Source organism: Cavia porcellus, unplaced genomic scaffold, assembly GCF_034190915.1.
Source record: "Cavia porcellus strain 051 isolate PalLab524CR breed Dunkin Hartley unplaced genomic scaffold, mCavPor4.1 scaffold_2, whole genome shotgun sequence".
Classification (NCBI taxonomy): Eukaryota; Metazoa; Chordata; class Mammalia; order Rodentia; family Caviidae; genus Cavia; species Cavia porcellus.
In genome coordinates this window covers 114,828,718-114,843,956 of record NW_026947485.1, presented here as the reverse complement: position 1 = coordinate 114,843,956, position 15,239 = coordinate 114,828,718, and the positions used below count along the sequence as shown (strand labels likewise).

General features: G+C 38.2%; 1 pseudogene; it reads left to right on the top strand.

Moving 5' to 3' along the window:
• Positions 1-4,753: 4,753 nt before the first annotated feature.
• LOC106024989 (olfactory receptor 2AK2-like) lies at positions 4,754-6,833 on the top strand (annotated as a pseudogene).
• The last annotated feature ends 8,406 nt before the right edge of the window (positions 6,834-15,239 follow it).

Below are 15,239 nucleotides of genomic sequence, written 5' to 3'. Positions count from 1 at the left end.
GGGAAGAGACAAACTATGAAATGAGGGGAAATGTTTGCAAGCAATATAGGTGACATCCAAAATATACAAGAAACTCAACTCAAAACAAGGAGATAAAACCGTAATCAGCACATGTGTGAAGCAACTGTATAGTCCCTTTAAAATAAGCCACCAAAAGTTCAGTAGATATTTTCAAAAAACTCCGGTATCACCCACAGCAGGGACATACAGCTATCCCTAATTTAGTGACAGCCTGGTTAATAACTGTGTGGATGGACATGGAAACTCCTGCATTTGGACTTATGATGTAGGAACATGGGTAGCAGTGTGACCTCACGGTCACTTCTTCTACCTCTATATGTGTGAAAAAGCCACAGCTTTCTCACTGAGTGTGCTGTCCACAGTCTCTGGCCCCAGTGCATTATCAGAAATGAATGCAGCTATGTTAGAACAGCAGGTTTGGATCCAAATGTTGAATCATTCATCAAAGTGCAAAGACAAATGAGCTGGATTTTATAATGCACTGGTGAAGTTTGTGAAACAAAAAACATAAAATGACAAACTGATCACAGTAAGAGGATTCTTTTCTAAAGCTACAGCCAGGACTGCTGCTGCTGTTCTCCCAGTTCTGTTTTGCCATCTCTCTTATGGGCCTTCTAAGTCTCCCAGTCTTACTGTCATTGATAACACTGATGAGGACACTGAAGGATTGGATGACTAAAATATTGGCCCAAATTTCATTTTTGAATAATTCTATGCATCTTCTTTATAGAGTCTCAGCATTTTTGCTTGTACAGTATTCCTGGTTTATAGAGTGCTGCAATTTGTCTTGATTGTACTATGGAGTACAGTACTGTGATTTTATATTCAGTTATACATTACTGTACTGCAAATAGGTAAGAGGCAAATACAAGCAGAGTCATCCAGTTGGATTCTATTTTGACCATGTCTTTGTTTTTAATACTGCAATGTATTGCTGTATTATATATGGAATTGCTCATTCAGCAACCAATTCATTTAATGACTGTGTTGCAGGAACAGGACTCAGTTGTTAAAAAAATCTCCCTAAAAATTAGTAAAAATGACATAATAATTCCAACCTATCAAGATATGTATTATCAAAATAACAAAAACCTCTTGATTAGGGCACTTATAAATTATTGAGGTTGTAAGTTGGTGTAGCCTTCAGGAAGGATAGAATGCTGGTTCCTGAAAAACTTAGAATGTAACTGCCCTACTGTGACTTCCCCTGTCCTCATATTTCCAATTTCCATATTGACTACACATTGAATAGCCAGTGACAGAATCATTTTTGCATTCAAAGTATTGATTGCCTTCTATTTTATAAAATAATAAAGAGTGCACAGCTTTAATTCTGGGAAACCTTTACAGGGAGATAGATCTTTAAAGGAGGGAATCTGGGAGCTGATTTCCAAATATTATTCCATGAGAGCACACTGATTTCATAAATGCAAGCACAAAATGGAAAGTATGAATAACCCACAGTGAACTATAGAACATGTTATTTCAGTTATTTGTGATGATTTGTGGCTCTAGTCTTAGTTTGACCCTCCAACCATAATATTTTCCCCTGTCCGTACACATGCTGTTATTGTGAAATCCTCCATCTATCACTTACAATTGCTTCAGCCTTTGCAGAGTGTTCAGCGTGAATCTGCCAACACAAAAGCTGCCAAGGTATCTGTCACAACATTCCACCATTGCTCTGTGGGTTTCGTAATTCTAGGGCAGGCCACATTTTAAAAGATATTTTGTTTCATTTTAGGAAGAAATATTTTAGAATTTATATTTTAATATATATATCACAGACCACCTCATGAATTGGATAATTGCATTGCATGTCGTATTCAAGCTCTTTACTGCAACTGTATATCCACTGATTAAATCCTCACAATCTGTTCTAAAGGTACATATTTAAAATATACAGTGGAATAAAGAATGCTGTTTGAAAATCCATCAGTTGAAAACTGCCCACTCCATACATTTTGAGCAGTTATCCTGAATTCAGCCCCATACACTATCCAGAGGGCAGACAGGAGTTCTAACAGAGCATCACCTGCTTTGCATGTGAGGTGTTCACTTGTAAACTGTAGCCCAGGACACATTTAAGAGAAAGACGGTGAGGCCGAGGCTCCTCAGCAGTCAGCCCTTTCAGGGGAGAGGGCTGAAGGCTCCCGTGGGCTGAGAAAGGGACTTTTCTGCTGAAATTCCATTTTCCACTAAGAGTTTGATGCTGTGTGACTGAAGTTTTATTTTATGAGCAAAAAAAGTCCTGGAAATTTATGATGGTATATTTGTTTACAAATGTGTTTTAAATTTCTGTATTTCAGAATATTAGTAATTCTTTATTAGAAATATCATTTTAAATACCTTGATTCCTTTGATCCTGTTTTATCTACTTCATAATTGACAATAATGACAAAAATCAGTAGAATAATTTTAATTGAAATTGATTGAAGGAAATGATTACTGTGATTTTCTAATTACTAGCTCCCAGTGTAATGACAGGGAATGCTTAATTTTTCCTCTATATATGCAGATAAATATTGGAATATTAAAGGAAGAGAGTATACAAATAACAAATTATTTTTAAATTCATTAGTTCATAAAATGAAAGACATTCTAAATATCCTTTAGCTTTACAACAAAGATATTCTTCCAGGATCCCATATTAAACTTCAGAATGGAAGGCGTGCCTTTCTGGAGGTGAAAAGCCTCATTCTCAGTGTGAGCCACAGAGCTATCCAGTGGCTGTTTGGGCAAATATTTGTGGAATTATTCACAGGTCCTTTGACAAGTTTTCAATGAGTAATGTTGAAAACTGAAACAGAAGCCAGTCTCTTTCACACTGCTTAAAGGTGTGTGTATTATTCAAATGTACATGAGAGTGAATTGCCATATTGTATTGATGTGCCTAATCTGGGCTAATTTCTTGATTTGGGCTAATTTCAGGTGAGATAATATATCCAGGTACTGTCTCAGGGACTCCTGCTGAAATATAGGAAGGAATAATACATGCCATTATTTGGTGTGGACTGAATTTATCCTTCACCTGCAATTCTCTACCTTTCCCTACTTCCATCTTCTGTAATAAGTTGACTCATTTCTGAATCACTCTGTAAGGATTTGGAATACAATTCTAAATTAATGCTAAGCATTGAGTCAAATATGCAAAAGTATCTGTGATGATGTTAACATCTCAACAGGCTGCATTATGATGGAAATCAGTACAAGTGGAATAAAAGTAAATATTTGATAAAATAACTATAATCATTTGAAAAAGCAATTTAGTAAGACATTGATTTTCAGCTTATGGGGTCAAGAGTAGTGAACTGATTCTCAAATCTGTCATTTTCTGAAGAATCATTAAGGCTGCTTTTTTTTCTCTGCCAAATATCCCAATGTTGGTTTATAACTCAGTTTCAGTAGATATTGGTATTGACTTGTTTATCTCAATCTCTGGGTATACTCCATTACCTGAGTGGAGCTACAATATTATAACCTGAGGGCTGGAATGCTCAGTGTGTTTAATAGGCTGGTGAATATTTCATGCTCAGTACCGTGCTATTACATTGATCTATTGACCCACTCAGTTAGGATTCCATCTAAAGGGGAAGGGATTTTGGAAACTAAGTGAGGGATTAGCGGAGTGCCTGCACTAAGGAGGATGAGAATATCTGTTAGATGTTTCGGGCTCATCTTGGCCTATCTGCTTCATCTGTCACATGAAATACCCATGATTCTGATGCCTTTTATTTGGCACAGCCTGAAGGTCAGTTCTTTAGCCTTATGAATTGAGTTTTACAGCACTCAGACTTGCTATGATTAGTAGAGACTGGGATTTGGAGTCACAGGTTGGGGAAACTGTGCCTCAGTTAGCTTCCCATACAGCTTCCAAAAGAAGAGCTCTATCTGTTCAGTAAACAAATGAAAGAATGACAAATGCATCTTTCTTGGTCTCCAAGCACCTAAAAGTATGGTAAATATTAGTATACATGTAATGCAAACTAGTGGGGATTAGTGACTCTGTGGTGGGTGTTAACAGTTTTTCAGCCTGGAACTTCCAGCAGCTGACTTGTATCCAGACTGTTAGTGCAACAGGAGAAATTAGAGGAAATCTCACTCTAAGAAAATAGGAAGACTAGAGTACAGCCCTGTGTGTTACCTGCCCACAGGAAATGGTATGGAGTCCCTCGCTCCTGTAAAAGGTTACTGAAACATTGGAAGTGAACTCTGAAGTGGTGTTACACAGTGAGAAATGCCACTGTGTTTGTTTTATGTTCCCAAACATCCAACAATTTTTACTGGATGATGTTCAATAAGCATTGTAATTTATATGTTTTTTTTTTTTGCATACAAAATCCACAAAAGTCTAATTTTGTAATATGTGATATTACCTCCTCAGATTAACAATTTCTAAAATGCTTTTCCTTTTTTCCTAGGTGCTCATCACTTTAAACTACTCTTTAAAAGGGTGTCATGTTTGCTAGGCTTGCGCCGATGATATATTTCATATTTAAATGATTCTCAAGAAAACTGTCCTGTAGTCAAGATTTTTGCCCAAAAGTTTAGAAATTAATAACAGCTCATGACTGTTAAGACTTTTCCAGTGCAGTAAAAGAGTAGAATATAAGAAAAGTACAAGTGGCCTTTTTATTTAAAGGCTGTAGAGAGGAGCTCACAACTAGCAAGCGTTTGGCTTCTCCTCTGCTTGGATATGGGGGTGAGAGGTATATGTGACCTGTGACCAAATATGGTGCTTGAGGTAGGCAATGATGACACATGAGGAGCTGAATAAATTTTCTTTGTGCTTACTAAGAAAGGAAGGAGGAAGGTGTAACCTGGGAAGAAGGCGAAAGTGGCCCTAAAGGTAGACATCCAGGATCTGGCCTTCTACCATGTTGAGCTACCACCATAATGTCCTGTAATTTACGCTAGGGCAACTCTTTCAAGGACCAATAATTAGACATTTTTAAAATGTACCACGTGTAAACATATGTATGTTCGTACATATCTAACTGCATCCGTGTTGTAATTTTATTTCTGAGCATCTTTGAGATTATTATTTAAACAGCACTGACGTGGATGAAGCCTGGTAATTAGCATATTACAACAGTTTTATTTTTTCTTTACCTATTCACAGTGTTTTCCAGTTATTCCATCTAGTCTTCTATTTCCCTCATTTTGTGAAGTATTGATATGTAACATATTCAATCATTTCTAAATTACTTTTATAATCTCCTTTAGACATTTTTAAAATTGATTTGTGCATGTGTTTTTTGAGGGAAGTAAATACTTACAAATTTGAATGTTTTCGTTCTGATGAAATAATTATTGCAATAATTAGAAAACACTGCACATTTTTTCCTGTTTAAAAAGCAGTTTTCTCAATAGAATAATGAATTCTCTTATTTAACATAGGGTATTTATTTTGACAATGTAGTAAATTTTATTGTGTCATTTCTAATACATTGTAATCTTTTGCCCTCTTCTTTCATTATCTTGGTCAGTTATGCCCACATTTTATTCCTTAACCTCTATACTTCTTTTGTGTTACCCTTTTAAATAGTGTAAACCCTTCTTTACAGCTCAGTCTATTTTTTTTCCATATTCTTATTAAAATAATGTATCTTGGAAGAAATATATCTTTTAAATACAGATTGAATTTTCACGGATTTTCACTAAGAGCTACCACTTGATGATATTTATTTTATATATTTTTTGATATGGATCATTAGTTATTGCAACACTTTTAGAGTTTACAATATTTTATTATCATATGAAATGTTTATTTTATTATATGCTTCTTGTTAGTCATGTGAAAATATTTCAGAGTACTACAAAAAGAAATAACACGATTTACATAAAACATACACACTTGAATTGTTGCATATTTTAGTAAGGTTTCTTCAAATAAATATTACTGAAGTATTTATTCCTACTTATAACCAATAAAAGTAAAATATTCAGTATAACTTCATTAAAAATTATACCACTATGCATCAACCATTGACAAAATGCTGCCATTTTCTTCCTCTTCAAGGTGGCTATGCTGGGGAACATCACCTTGGTTCACTTCATCTGATTGGACAGCAGGTTTCACTTGCCCATGTACTTCCTGCTCAGTCAGATCTTCTCATCAACATGATGCACATCTCCAACACCGTGCCCAAGACGACTACAAACATCCTGATGAACACAAAGATTGTCACATTCTTGAGCTGTGAGATTCCTGAGCCTTGGTGGATGTGAAGCCATTCTCCTGGGCTCCATGTTCTATGATCATTATGTAGCCATCTTCCACCCTTTGCACTATCCTGTCCTCATGAGCAAGAAGATCTGCTGCTCCCTGACCATGTGTGCATCGCCCAGCAGTGCTGTCAACTCCTTAATACACACACTGTATTTTTTCCAGCTTCCCTTCTGTTTGAGCTCATCAACCACTTTTTCTATGAAGTTCATTCTCTGCTGTCATTGGTACGTCAGGACACCTCCCAACATGAGTACAGCATCCTCCTGCGTGGACTTATTATTCTGCTGCTGCCCTTCCTGGCCATTCAAGCTTCCTGTGCTCAAGTGCTCACTGTCATGTTCCAGATGAGCTCAGGCACAGGACAGACCAAAGCTCTTTCCACCTGTTCCTCCCACCTGATTGTAGCGAGTTTCTTCTGTGTTATCTATCTCTGAACCTACACACAGCCACACTGCTTGCATGAACCTGCCCAGGACAAGGTGTTGGAAGTTTTTGCACCATTGTCACACCTCTTCTGAACCAATTCATCTACAGCCTGAGGAACAAGGAGGTCCTGGCAGCCCTGAGAAGATTTTTCTGATGATGAACATTAGTAGAGAAAACATGGATTTGGGAATTCCTTGGTGATTGAGGATTAGCACCTTAGACTGCTCTTCCTGAAATCTACCAGGGAAAATGCAAAACAGATGTTCTGTGTAGAACCTGAAAAGCACTGCGTTCAGCAGACTTTACTCATACAATGGAGCCTGCAAATGTTACAGAGTCTGTTTTTGAAACACGGATATTTTCAATTACCCTTTTCAATGCTATGAAAATCAGTCCATAAGAAGTTATATCTATACAAGCATTTAACAACAAGATAATTTATAGTTTCTAAAGTTAATAGAAAATATAATTATCTCATCCAGTCCTAAGTGCACCAATATTTGGGAGATTTCTCTGTGACCATGACTATCATAAGAACTGATTATGGGGGAATAAACAGAACCAAAGGCAGAGGAATCCCCCTGATTTATTTCTAGCTGCCCCCTGTGGTCCCTTGGCCACATGAACTAATGTAGTGACAGCCATGGTGGAAACATGGCCATATTGGCAGGCTCCTGTGTCTTCTTCCCTCGCTTGTGAGCGGTGCATGTTCAGCATAGAGCAATGGGGACCTCCTCACACCATCAGGCCTGTTCAGGACATCTGCTGCCTCTGAGTGTCAATGTCACCCTGATGCTCAGGTGAAATATTTTTAGGTGGCTTTCTTTGAACTTAATTTACTAGAGATGCTTTCGTTAGGGTGCATCAACTGTTTAATTCAGTAACTTTAAAATGTTTGTACTTCTCTAATTACTTTAAAATGTTCTGAAAAAATAGTTTAGCATCATAAGAAATCCAGCATGTTACAGGGCGCTAGTGTCAGGTGTAACTGGGATTGTTCCTTAGTTTTGTACTTAGAAATTCACAGGCTGGGAAAACCTCTTCTTAAGATTTTTATCAGCTAAACATTCTCATTAACTGTTTAACTATGTAAAGCACAGGGAAGCGGTTTCTTCACTAACACACGTATAAATTCACAAATACCTGAAACAGTACTCTAAACAGTTACCATCCCTAACCACATAATACTGATTGGCAGTGAGACCATGGGATAGGAATCTCTCTGAGGAAACCTGCACTAATAAAAGGAGGACCAGAACCACTAGCTCATCTGCACAGCATCCAAAGTCACGACTCCACTGTGATTTAACACGAAGACTTAACTGGAAACAATCCCTCTAACATAAACTAAATTCAGCAGTGCATTGTGCAGTTAATGTATGCAAGGGCAGCACCAGGAAAACCCTCTCCCAGGAACAGCATGTTATGTGAACTCACTGCTTCCCTGATGCAGGGGGAGATGTGCACGGCTGGAAGGGGTAGACTGCTTCAGGGGAGCATATCAGGTGGGTTCCACATACAGGTGACTTCCTTAAGCAACAAAGCAGACAGAAACTATGGTCATCAACAGAGTTGTGCACAACAAAAGGGGGAGAGACAGCAGCTCATCACACAGTGAAAGCTTATAGAGAGTCACAGGCTGAGGAAAGACAGGAACTCAAGCAGCCTGCAATGGAGCAAAAGACTTGCAGATATGAGGATATCAAGGCTTAACACCAATCCCAGACTGAATGTGGGAAGCAGTAGGGGAAAATCTTGGAGAAAACGATCAAAGGCCAAGGAATGTCTTCAGATGTCTACAGATCGTTGTGAGGAGCAGTTGGTGTGTTGATGAGCAGCTGTTTTCTGCTTCTATGGCATTCCAAGTAGGTAGTCAGGAATCACATTGGGGTTCTTGTGTAAGGATCAGATCTTTGAAGAGAGTAGTTTCTCACACACAAAGAAAACACAATTCTGAGATAACAGAGATTCCAGCCAGTTCAGAGATCTCCTTAGCACCTAAGAGCATTTCAATATCAAAGTTTACATTTTACACATATGCAAAATCTAAATTGTGTTGGTGGTACATAGGTTGGTGAGAGATCACTTGCCTGACATGCTTGAGTCTCCAGGCTCCATCTTCAATACAAAAAGCAAAGTCTAAATATATTTTTCTTTTTGCCATGGTTTCCCCTGATCTTCTTACACACTTAATCTAAATTTCTTTTTAAAAGTCCAGAGTCTTTTATCATATTTCACATAGGTATTTTTGTATTAAGAGAAGAACAATTCTGGGAATTTTTTTTCCAGTGGCTCTGAGGAAGCTGAGAATCTTGTAGAAGGTGAAAGCACCTAAGTGAAAAAATAGGGCAGGTAGAAATAGAAGAGTGTGGAGTGGAAAAGCAGGTTTATCTATTCACCTGTCTTGTGCCTCTTGCTCCATCCTTCTGCACTCAAACAGTGGTGCACTCACACAAACACATGCACACATCTCTGCTCACTCATGTACAGGCACATTAAGGTCCACATGGGGGATGTGGACTTCAGTCTGAAACTGAGCGCTGCTCTTTCCCTCGTCCTTGTTCAGGGAACATCACAAGCTTTCTGTTTGCATGTGGGTGCCAAGTGCCATTGCTTTCAGTCACACATGTTCCTTACATGGGCTTCTTGATGGGCATCTGTTATAGATTAAAAGCTGATGGTCAACTTAACGCTGGCTGAATTAAATCACCATAGTGCTGAGTGTAGATGTTTCATGTGAAGAAAGTTGCCAGCATAAATAGAGACATGGAGAAGGAGAAGAGAGGTGTTAAGGTATTGAGGCATTCTGGGTTTTCCTGTATGTTGTTGTTTGAGCCGTTAATTCTCTTGGAGAAGCTCTAGTCCTTATATGGAGCATTGCTTCCTGACTCTGGAAGACATGTGCTGTTTTATATCCAGGATGAACTCATCATGCTGGCTTCCTGGCATGTACTCGACTGTGCTTATCATCAGAGGAGCTTGGGACCTCTATGTATTGAGGATGGCTGTGGTACTTTTCAGGACAGCTCTGGTATTTGTTTTGAGCATGACTTCTCTGCTCTAGCATAGAACCCTCAATCTACAAGCACAGCTCCTTCACCCCACTGGCATAGACTTTCTAGTTTCCACTGCTGACCTTTGAGCCTTCCCAGCATGGATACATAAAAGAGAGTGGCATGAGTCCTTCTTGTGGACTCTGGACCTCCAATTGGATTTCTGGGAGGCCTTGTCATGAACTCTGGGTTTTCATCTGGACTCATGTAGCACATGCTGTGAGATTCAGGCCCTTGGCTAAATATTCTATGCCTTATGTACTATGGACAGATTTCCTGTATTTTGTTGTGTTGACTCTGGGTGACCATCACAAAATGATAGCATAAATTCCATATCCTAATTGATCTCCTTACAACCCCAGACTACATCATCATCTATGGGACTTTACTAAGACCAACAGTTATTATCTAGAAATGGGAGAAAAATGCTCTGGGAAGTTCCTAGTCTGTTGGAATAAATTGTTGCTAATAAGTTATGAGACCCAGTGGAGATTTCTCAGTTATTCCTCAAAAAATATTAATACTTTCAATTTTATTAGCACTGTCATTATTTTTAAGATTAATTCACCAATATTTTTATAACAGTTTATATATTTTCCCATTCAGTTGTACTTATCTGGAAATACCAGCGTTGATTGGTATTTTTGCTTTGTTCCCATTTCATTTATTGACTATAACTATTTACCTATGTGAACATAAAATCTCAGTAGCTCTTCAATTTATGTTTTAGAGAATACTTTTATAATTACTGAGATAGATTTTTACCAGCATTTTCCCTTGCCAGTAACTTTCCTCGAGAACTGTATTTGAGCAATTACTCAATATTTAAGTTTCACTTAGGACATAGAATAGCATTATAACAATTGCATGTGTTAAGTAAACCTTGGTGACTGGGAAGATATTTTATTGCTTTTTTAAAAAATTCTTACATGACAGAAACTATTTCTTTTAAACAAATCATAATGCATTTTTTGTTAGATGGTATGAAATGAACAGAGGTCAGTAAACACAGTTATCAGATACATCTGATGCTTCATATTCACTCTACAAATCAATGTCCTTGCATAACCTTCTGTGAGAGGTAATGATGATCTCCGTTTTATAGGAGGATGAGCTGAACCTCAGGGAGTGGGCATAGCCTGCCTGAACAGGTTGGCAAAAGTTGCGAGTCTGAAAGTGTTCAGCAGACACATCCTTCCCACGGAAGACGATTGTCTTGACCAATATACGCCTACCCTCTTGGGCTCTCTGTCTAACTTGCTGATCTATTGATTACTGCCAAAGGTTGTGCTGCAAGGATTGATGCATTCTCAGGAATGAGTGAGTGCTGTTTACCTGGCCATTTAGTTATGATAAAAGAGTGGATCACTTTCAAATCTTTCAATTCACTTTGACTCAATTATATAAAAAAAAAATAGATGAGATTGCAGCTCAGTGTCAGAGCACTTGCTAAGTACACACAAGGTCCTGGGTTGAAACCCCAACACTGAGAAAAAAAAAGCAATTCATCACAAATAAATAGTAGCTATGGACTAACATGGAAAGATCAAATGAAAAGGAACAGTGTAACTATATGTGCTGTCATGTGAGTGAAGAGGAATCATCACTGTGGATGGAAATAGTAAGATCCTTTCTCCTTTTTTTCATCCTTCCATCCTTCCATCTCTTTCCCCCTTCTTTGAGGGCACAAGACTTGAGAGAATTATCCTTCTCTATATATTCTTCCTATGATTCACTATGGTTGGGGCAAAGCGAATGCAAGGGGTAGAGATTTTGCAGCACAAAAAGTCAAAGTGAATGCTGATGGAGCTCAGTGGGGCACAGATGAAGACACAGACATCGAGAGACTCTGAGATGTGAGGGTTAACAGCTGCTGGTATGGTTAGCTGCTCAGCTCACAGCTGTCAGGTGTCTGCAGCAGGTGCAGGGTGTGAGCTATGGGAGCAGAAACCGCCCTGAGACCTGGAAGGCTCTTCATGGATAGAAGGCTTTGCTCACTGGTGGGCACCTTGCAGGACGCTGAGGACAATTAGCAGGACCTGACTTTTAAATACAGTATTATTCCTATTAAAATGTAACAAGCTCGGTAGAATCAAATTAGAGCTAACATCTTTAAAATATGTGGGAGTTTGATAAGAAAGACTTTCTGCAGCCAGTGCAATCCCCTGTCTTTCATACCTGAAACACTGGGAAAAAATTTCTTAACAGGGACAAGGAAGAACTCTCTTGCTGCAGAGTTCACAGGATGTTGGTGTCGGCATTAGTGCCCCTTTCTCTAGGCTCTGGAGGAAGTCCTGCCTACGTCCTGCTCACCTTAGAGGTGAGGGCAGAGTTAGGAAATGCAAACTTCAGCTCCTTGCAACACAACGTAGCCCTTCCCTGAGTGAGACTGCAGCTCACAGAGTTCACTCTGTTTTTGTTTCAGCGAGTCCAAGGTTTACCACTGTGAATATGAGGACCGCAACTGTGTACATGTTCAGCTGCTCCAGTGGTGACAGAAATTTACTTTGGTTTTCCGTTGTCTCATCTTTCCTCCTTTTTCACTGTGTTGATTTATACAAAGCAAAATTGCTCCCAATTGGTATTTATAAACTGTATGGGATTAAAATTAGAATGAATACCGTTTTCTTACATTAAAAAAAATTGCTGCTGGGTAACAGTCTCTGAAGAAGAGAATAGTAAAGATAACACAATGCACTATCAAGTTAGAAATGATTTGATGCCATATCCTAAATACCAGTTACTACATTTACACACACATATTAGATTGCAAAAGAGTTATAACTGGTTATTATAAATTATTATAAAAGACAGTCTCCCTTCACTGCTTTCTCACTCTCTAGGTGTCTGAAGCTCCAGGTATCTTTTCCATTTTAAGGTAGATGTCTCTCTGTATGTAGACAGAAAAGAGAGGGGACAAGGCCCTGATGCTCAGCACCTATAGCCTCTTGACTTGGTTCACAGGAAAGGAGCTCCCAGGAAGACAACAGCTCATGTCCTGGGTGAAAGGCAGGAATCACCTTGCTTCTTAAATGGGTGATCTAAGAGGTTTTCCTGAAACGTTTCTTGAACTCTTATTCTGCTGTTATTTTAAGATCAAGTTTTTAGTCTTTGCTTTATCAGCCTAATTAACTTAAGGCCTGAGCATCTTATGGAATTGGAAGAGAAGAAACCTCGGGATCAGGCATGGATTCTGCATCCTTTAGGGGACCATTTTTGAGAGCGTATGTACATCATACTGTCACCTCTTTTCTTCCTCCCTTTATTTCTTGTGTCCCTCAGTGATGCTTTTTACAGATTTCTTCAAAGATGGACCTGCAAATGAGACTCACAGGGTCTGTAACAGATGTTATAAGGTTTGGGATTATTCTCCCCATTTAGAGGATAGAAACAGACAAGAATACTGAACTAAAAAGAACACAAAATAAAGTAGTGGGACCAACTCCTAAAGTAGATCAGTGTTTACATGTCAGGCAGATGACAGTGGGTGGCACAGTCTGTTAAAAAGGAGACCATGGGACACCATTTGCCAACATGACTCTTAGCAATTCCTGTCACACTCTGCTCTGAAATGCCTGAGTTCTTTCACAGGAATGGCTCACATGCATAATGGAAATTCTGCCTCAGAGCACACCAGACTTTACTAGTAAAGTGTATTTCTGTGTGCTTTTGCAGCAGCAGTTCTAAACTTTCACAGTCTGCTTGGTGAACTACACAGTCTCCCTTGTTTTTTATGATGTTGCTTTAGACCAACTAGCAGTCTTCCGATAATTCTGTGCTGCCTGGCACATTGGACTCAGAATCTAATAGCTGGCTGGAGATGATGATGCCTTAGATCCTGCCTCAAACTCAGAAAATCCTGGCAAATTGCTTCCACTTGGGTTCTTTTGGTTTATTCAACACCTCTGAATCTGGGTCTGCTGAAGAACTCAGGGTGATGTTTGAGTGTCTTCACATTCTCTATACACTTCAGTGCTGAGAGTCATGGAGACACTGTTTTGCTTCACACTCTATAAGTGTACATAACTTAATTTCAGTAACATTAAATCATCTAAGGAAATGATGAAAGGGTCACAGCTGAGGGATGCTGGGAAAATAGCCTCACTAAAAAATGTAAAAAAATAGCATAAAGAATTGTTAATCTTTGTAAAATGAAGGAAAAGCCCTCCAAAATAAATTAATAATTAAACTATAAAAATTGGGGGACAAAGTGCTTTCCTGCTTGATTGAGTTATTTTGAGAATTCTTTATACACTGTCATCTCTACCAATTCAGAATCAGAGTGAGATTAAACACTGTTACACTTTTACAATGCACCAGTCCTACCTAAACATAGAAGGAAACTGTATGACAAAAAACATTTCAGTAGGTTACTAAAAAATCACATTACTATAGTTACTTAGGTAAATTTCATCAAAATTTTCAATGTTGTACTTCTAGCAAGTATGACAATGGAAAAAACATTCAACATAAAATGATGAAAACTAGGAGAACAAATTCTGGTTTTGGGTCACTGTTACTTTAAAAGCTGGAATTTTAAATCATGAACTGTTACAAAAGTATGCTATTCGTATTTTCTTGTATACTTGACTCATTCATAAACCTCAACAATTCATGAAAAATGACTCATCCATTTATTCTCTTATAATTCTTGTGCTGTGGCAATACAGGATGTATTTGAAATTTTATGTGAACTGTGCCCAAGACAATGTGTTACTGGGGAAAGAATAAGGAGACCCAGTGTGGACAGATGGGCCCGTCTGTGTTCTCCTGAGTCACATCTACACTCAAGCCCCAGGCTTCTCACACCCTCTTCTGGTTAGTTTACCTGGACACTTTTATCTCACATCACTAGCAGTCACATATTCAGTAGTATTTAGAAGCAGCAACATAAATACATTTATGTTTAAACTCTGGCAAGAAAATGAAGCATTTTTCCTAATATTTCTAGTTTTATAGAAAATGTCTCAAGTTAATATACAATACTGTATTTACCAGGAAAAAGTCAAAATCTGGCAACAAAAATGTTTTAACAGGGGCTGGAGGTTTAGCTCAGCAGCATAAGCACCTGCCTTGGAAGCAGGCAGTCGTGAGTTCGATCTCTGGTACCGATAAAAAGGAAAAAGACAAAAAAAAAAGAAAAAAAAAAAGTTTTAACAGCCAGTCTAAATTAATTGCCCCTGTATCAAAATTTGTGTTTGAAGTAGGAAGCATAATAGAAGTTAGTGATTAGAAACGTATATTTCTATTGTGCTGATTGTCACCTAGTGAGATGTCCTCCCTTCCACAAATAATGTCATTGTGATGATAAACATCTATATTTCTGCATGTTACAAGATAGTCCATGGTTACATAACCCCAACATATTTACTTTTGTATGTTTATATATGTGAATCTCTTTATTGCAAAACTTATTGAACTATAATCATAAAATTATAGTGAAAATTTGAAGTCAATGTAAATATTCAGCAGGAGGGGGCATTTGTGAAACTGATGTGTAATATTTT